Here is a 7,253-nt window from a genome sequence, read left to right as displayed (position 1 = left end):
CATATTGGATCGATATTGGTTTGAAACTCAGAACCTTGCCAATCATCTGGTACCAACTGCAACCTGGCACCAGAATAATAACAGAGGACAGAGCCATGTTCCAGTTCCGTTCTCTGTTAGGTGGCTGGCACCAAGGACTCTACCTAAGCCCATGTTCTCTGTAGACTTAGCTAAACTGCAATTCCTATCAATGGCCACTAAAGAGGTAATGGAAGTGGTCTTCCACTTCTGCTCCCTAGCCATTTGCATAACACAGGGTAAGCCAGGTCCTCCAAAACGGGAGACATCATCTTTATGATTTATCATGGCCTACACGCCTGAAAACCGCCCCTTTGCTGGTTGGGCGAGGGGGGGGGGGGGGTGCCAGGTCATGTAGTGCACTAGCTATAATCTGTGTCAGGTTTGGGTGCAGGCTATAGTGCAGCTTTAAGCCAGGCCAGACCTGATATAGAACTGAGACAGGCTCATGATGCCCCTAGCAATTGGCAGATATTTTTTAGGGGGTCAAAGCCTCCCGATAGATCCGCTGGGTGCTGGAGGGCCGGGCACAATGGTATTCATTAGTCAACTGGAATTTCTTCTGCCTTTTTCAGGATCAACACAATTTCGATGTTACAATCATTTTACAGCACAAATTGTATTACATTAGTCATAAGCATTTTATTTGTAATAATGACCTTAATTTTGATAGGGGGTTGGACTTTCCAATGGATACAGACACTCACAGGGAATGAAGTAGGGCACCCCTGATGGGACAGTCTCCAGGTAGGTCGAGTGTGTGCCCCTTTGGAAAAGGTAGAATGCAGACAGCAAACCTCAAGACTCTTTTTTTAGGATTGTTGCTTATACTTCCAGACAAGTGTAAGCAGATGCAAGTCCACTCTTCCTCTCCCTCTTAGGCAATCTCTCTCTTTCATAGTCTTCTTGGGAACCCAAGGCAATTTCGATAGATTAGAATATTTTACCATGGACTAAGGATCCTTCCTTGCACCCATTTGCTTCCAAGAGGTGGTCGCTGATGTTCAGGGTGTTTCCCCTATGATGACACTGTCCTTATATGGACCGTGACATCACTGGAGACCCCCCTCAGCGTATACTTAGCAGAGGTCGGGGATGGATACAGTATTGCTGCATCCTACTCCCATTGCCGCTGATGGCCTCCACTGAGTATATACATTGCTAAGCAGGAGGCAGTAGGATGAAGAGCCACAACCTACAGACAGTATATGGCTATGTATACACTTGGCGTATAAGTTGAGAGCTTAGCATATACATAAAACAAGATGCAAGCCTAGCCTTACATGCAAACAGCATTTCTTTATAAAAGCCGGTATTTCTGTGAGCACAACTACTGCTCCTGCCCTAGTACCAGGGGGAGAAATTTCTGACAAAAATGGTCTCGACAGGTCTAGCAGAAGACAACCAACAATGGAATCCACAGATAGGATTATAGGGCTTAGTACCATAAAAATCACATATCTCCTATCCTCTAGTGATCTAGATCCTTAGTGATCTTTTTGTGATACTACCCCTTTGAATAAGTACCAACTCACAGACGTAGTGGAGATCTCCTTAATAGTCATCTAATGTTGATAGATAATATACCCTAATGTTTGTTTTTGACCATGAGATTCCATAAGGAGGTTTCCTCGAATAGAGGACAACGTATCAGGTGGTCAATGATTGAAATAGAAATAGAATGCAGCTGGACACACGTCCATTGGTTCCAGAAAGTCAAAGGGATGCAAAGGGAAAGTTTTCTTCATCCAAAAGGATGGAGGGAAGTAGAAGATGTAGCATAAAGTGATTGGAGTAAGAGTAAGTGAGAGTAAGAGAATGGTTTACAAAAGCGGCCCAGGACGTGGCAGGGTGTTCCTCACCAGAAACACAGATCAGGAGGCTGATGGATAGCAGCAAGTTTCCAATACCAATAAGGCAGACTGAACAGTTGAGTGCAAGTTCCCAGGATGTTCTGAGCTTGGGTATTCCTATGGGCAGATCAAAGTAACAGTAGAAGCCTATGGAGGGACAACCATCACAAACAGATATGGCTTACCTAGTTCCCAGTTTAGGTGTTGAAGGCAGGAGGGCACCACCTGAAAAAGTGCTATTCAGTCAAGCTTGTCAACCATTGTTCCCTATGAAGATGCATAGGTGGTGGGAAACTCCACCATCCTCATGAATGATATGAATGACTGACTGTCAGATGTGGCCCATTCATCTTCATTCATCTTCACATTATATGTGACTTTTTGTGCTGGAAAACTTGGAGTGTATCCAATTCCTTCCAGAGTTTGTGGCTCGGGCATTCTTTTCTCCTGTCATTAGACCTCACGGACATGGGACACAAAATATTCACTATTGGTCCACTGTTTGTGGCCCAGGGTATACACATGTTCAGCCTAAGACATATTAGTATAAAGGCATAATACCAGGAGGACTATAGAGACTGGTGGGAGGCACGAATAAACAGTAGAACTATAGGATCTCCAGCGGCACAGAAACATCTCCAGAATTCCAGAAAGCCGGTGGTGCTTCTGGAGATGTATCAACTAATGTGATTAGAATATGTGTTACCATAATTGTTTTCCAAAGACACCAAAGGAGAAAATACTTATTAGAAAGTGTCTTATTAAACAATTAAGGTGTGTAGGTCTTCCAGAATGTGAGATGTTCTTTGTAGCTACTGTTCACTCTAACCCAGGGATGGACATCCAACACAGCAGGCCCCCCTAAGTAACTCACAATTTATAGTTACAGCCCTAAAAATGAATATTAACCATACTTATAGCTTCTCACCACTGCATGCGGCATGGAGCCAACTGCTTCCAATATTCTCAGTTTATGATGGGCCTAACAGTATGGCACGGTGGTCATGTGTCAACCCGCTCCCCCCACTGATTAGATATTAATCTTAAGAATTAAAATTTATGACCAATCTTTTTTATGGGGTTGCACTAGATAAAAATTTTTATTTAAAATGCCTCCATCGTTCCCCAGTAACAAAACTAGGCGATCCAACAATGGACAACCTACTTTGCCTCTGATATCCCGGTCAGAAAGCTCGGCACAACGACAGCCAATCGATGGCTGAATACTGATGATTTGTAGAAAATGGTCCTCAAGCTAAAGCATTTGGACTGTCGCTGCTGCGTATTGGCTGTAGTGGTCCGACCCTTATGAATCATAACAAACCAGTGCTGGTTCACCTACAGGAAATTAACTGAATTCGTTTTGTTGTACAACTAGGGCCATAAAATAAAATAGTTTATTTTGGACAACCCCTTTATATCCCTTTTCTTAAAGGTTGGACTTGATGGACGTGCATCTTTTTCCAGCCTTGTATATTATGATACTATGATATGCTTGTAACAGGAGCAGCTCCTAGATTTGGAATTTTCGAATGCCTTTGGGCAAACTAAACTCCGACCTAAAAAATTAGATTTTTTTATTTTATGCAATAGACTTTTTTAATTCCTCTTTCTATGAAGTATTTTTTGCCCCTTCATTCCTTATTTAACTCCATGCCTTCCAGAAAATTACCAACCAGCCAGAGGGTTAAGAAAACGGAGGCACACTATCCTCACCACGGAAAGCAAACACCAACAAAAAGCCCATTGTACTTCACCCAGACTGAAACCCTCCAGTTCAATTAGTTAGGCACACACAGTCACAAAAAAAAGCCTCGCATTCAGGCCACTGGCTGGTTGCAGAGGACAAGGCGAAAGAAAAGACCGCTCTCCACAGCTTTCGCAGGGTGTCATAACAAGCAGAGAAAACTCTTATTGTGGGATTATTGGAGCTAAGAGCTCACCAGAGGGGTTAGGACGCGATCTGGCATCACGAAAGGGAAAGGTGGGGGTTGGTCCTTGTTAACGGGGCACAGGCTTATGATCTACAAGAATTGGCATCTACCGTCATGAAAGAATCTAATTCTGAGGGTCCCATGTCAACTGTCCAACCATATATATATATATATATAGCCTACACATTATGGAAGGCGACCAAACATGACCATGTATTGATGTTCCGGGTAAGTGAAGACACGTAACGAGTAGCTTGTTTATGTCTGGTCGTGACCATCACCCGTAACTTTTCATCAAGAACAGACATTTCTTCTACAACAAATCAGGGGATATTGATTAAGTCTGATAAAATTAACTGGTTGCTAATCAATATCTGTTAGCCGCGCAATTGCTTTACCTGTCAGGCTCCCCGCAGGGTGAATTGACCCATTTATCCTTTCACTGATTGCCCCATCATACGAACGTGTCATTATGTATCCTTTAGGTTGAAGACAACTCTAATTGAGAGGAATTCTTGTCCGGCCATCGCACAACCCATCGATGAGGAGGAGGAGGACAATTCACAAAACATAGAATTTGTACTAAAATGTGATAAATGTGCCCCATAAGTAGCAAAAAGACAGAAATAATTAGGTGGATACATTTGATAAACAAAAAATATAGAAAAAGTCAAAAGAAATGACTATATGTGTGTTACACTGTATTGTGTCCATAGATAAGTAAGGTATATAGAGAGGTAGACCATATGTGAGATGTTTATTAGGGGGGGGGGGATTTATTTTTGGAACTTTTTATACTTCAGTTTTGGTTGCATTTTACTGATATGTGCTAATTGAGTGTTGAGATTAATTAGAAAGGTGCAAATTTATTGATCCATGTTTGGCGGCTTCTACAATCTGACCCTGTGAGGGGAGAGCTTTTTCACCAAAATTTTGCACAATTTTAAAAAAGGTACAGTTCAAAAATTCGGTCTAGAATTCCGCTTGGGAATAAGCAAGGCCCACTTTCTAAACCAAAAAAATAAGGATACTGCTACCAAAAATTGCACAAAACAACCAAAAGTTAGGCACACAACCTAAAAACACAAAATTTGGCCAAAAATTTTGCACAATGGCTTTTCCTCCAATGTTTATTGGTCATGTCTCAAATGTGACATGGCCAAGCAAGTGGCATATAACAGCCACCACTTGAGTTAAAAAAGAATCATTAACCTACTCAAATATGGCATTTACATAATAAAAAATATAAGACATTTGGCTGTTTTTCACCTCCAAAATTTTACGATATTTTTCGAAATTTTTAAAATTTCCGTTACGGCTTGATGGTGGGAATTTAAGTTCTGTCTTGTCAACCAAATTGTTAAAGTCAGACGTAGTTTTTGCCATTGTTTCGAAGAGGGATCAGCTCTTTTCCTTGGAGCAGACCCCCAGGAACAATGGACTAAGAAGGCGGGAGACCCTGTTGTCTAAGAAATGAACTTGAGCAGTGGATGATTGATTGCATCTCTTGGGAACAAACACCCTTTGGGATTTTTTTTTTAAGTGCTGAGAAAATATTTTGGACTGTTTGAGATTCCCATTCAAGCTGGCGTGTGAAAATTGATTCCCACTCCAATTTTTGACATGTTGCCATAAGGACCAGTGCGACCAGTTGTATAATCAAGGGATCTCGTAATAGTGGGGATGTGTCATCTGTGGAGAAGAAGGCCACAAAGTCCTTATCTGGTCAAAAACTATTTTTGTAAAATTGCCAAATTGGGTAAAACTGCACCTTTTATTTTCTTTTAATCCATTAGATTTTTTTAAATAAATTTTAAGTCATGAAGTATCTCCAGTGCTCAAGGATTATAAAAATCTACATATTCAAAGCCAGAATTTTTTCAAAGTCTTAGCTGGAGGCAGTTTTGGCAAACAAAGCAACTTACAACTGAGGCCATGAAGTATTAGAGCTAATCTTACAAATGTCGCTACTCTCCGGGCCTTAAGGCGTCATCGTGCTGTGTTTTTGACTGCTAAAAGTTCAGAAGTTGAATGGAAGATGTCCCCTGAAGAAGTGATACCCAACCTAGATGTAAAAATATGACGGACACATAAGAAAGACATCCCGATAACTAATTTGTACAATTTTTTCCAGATCAGCCAAAAAAAAATCTTAATAAATTTTGGGCGAGGTCAGATATCTACGCAACATCATGATGTAAGAAAAGTCTTAGAATTCTGAAATTGGAAAAATTCTGATCTATGGCAAAAAAGAAGTCGTAACTATCATAATTGGGACCATATATGCAACCTAAGTCGAAAGCTGGTTCAAAATTTACCAATTTCGGAAGACCCAAGCTAGCTTATGGTTGAAAGATGCTCAAATTCAAGTTTGTCTTACTAATTTAAGAGAGTCTATAGATTAGGAGGTGTCTCATTTCCATCGACTTTCGATGGACATCTAAGGCTTCCACCGTTTGTTGGCCTTTAATGGACAACCCTAGTTTTCGAGCTAAGTTACACAGTATGGGGCAAACTATTTGGATGATTTTCTGGTGTGTTTTATAATAATTCTTGGAAACTTTTCTTCGTACCTGTTCCAAAAAAAAGAATTATGTAATTTTTTTTGAAAAAAATCTGTATCTTATTTTTCCCTCAAAATGATTTCAACAAAGACACTGGTGTTTAGTGGAGTCGTCTACTTCTTAAGGAGTCTAAAACCTTAAAAAGAAATGTTAAAAACATAAAACACACCACGCACTACAGTAAACCTTCCCTAGCTACAAAGAGTATTTTTTAAAATTTTTATTACTTAATTTTTTTTGAAAATATTTGATGTAAAAATTAACCAATGAGATTTCAATATGTTTCAATACAATATTTTACCCCTAGATGTCTACACTATGGGAAATATGAATTTCTATAAAGCCACAGAACTACCTTATGGTACTCGTGGTATATAAATGCATCTATTGTATAAGCCCCCCCCCCCCCCAGATGCAGTGATATAGGTGTCAGAATACACATTAATATGATGGACTTGACTAGTTCTCAGCTCTATGAGATTATTATAAGCTTCTAATGATTGGTGCTGTATTACTTAATTAGTGATGTATCTTTATCCCGGTTTATTAGTAGATAAGATAAGTACAATAATAGTCAGAGGCAGCCCCCCCCCCCCCATTGCTGGAATACCGGCTCTTGGTGTCAATGTAATTTAATATACTATATATCGAGAGCAGTCAGAGGTTGAGATCTCAGCAGGAACCATAGTTTTAATTACCCAATATATCACATACTCGTTGCGAGAGACTTAAATTGGTGCAGTGTACAGTAGTGACAACACGATATTTACTCGTGAACGTTTTTGCCATTTTTGAAATCTATATTTCCATATATTACTATCTCTATACTTTATTTGAATATTTATATATAATTTGACCAATTTCTATCATTTTATAAAAAATAC

This window comes from Engystomops pustulosus, chromosome 7 (genome assembly GCF_040894005.1).
Source record: "Engystomops pustulosus chromosome 7, aEngPut4.maternal, whole genome shotgun sequence".
Taxonomy (NCBI): Eukaryota; Metazoa; Chordata; class Amphibia; order Anura; family Leptodactylidae; genus Engystomops; species Engystomops pustulosus.
Note: the sequence above shows the minus strand (reverse complement) of the source record.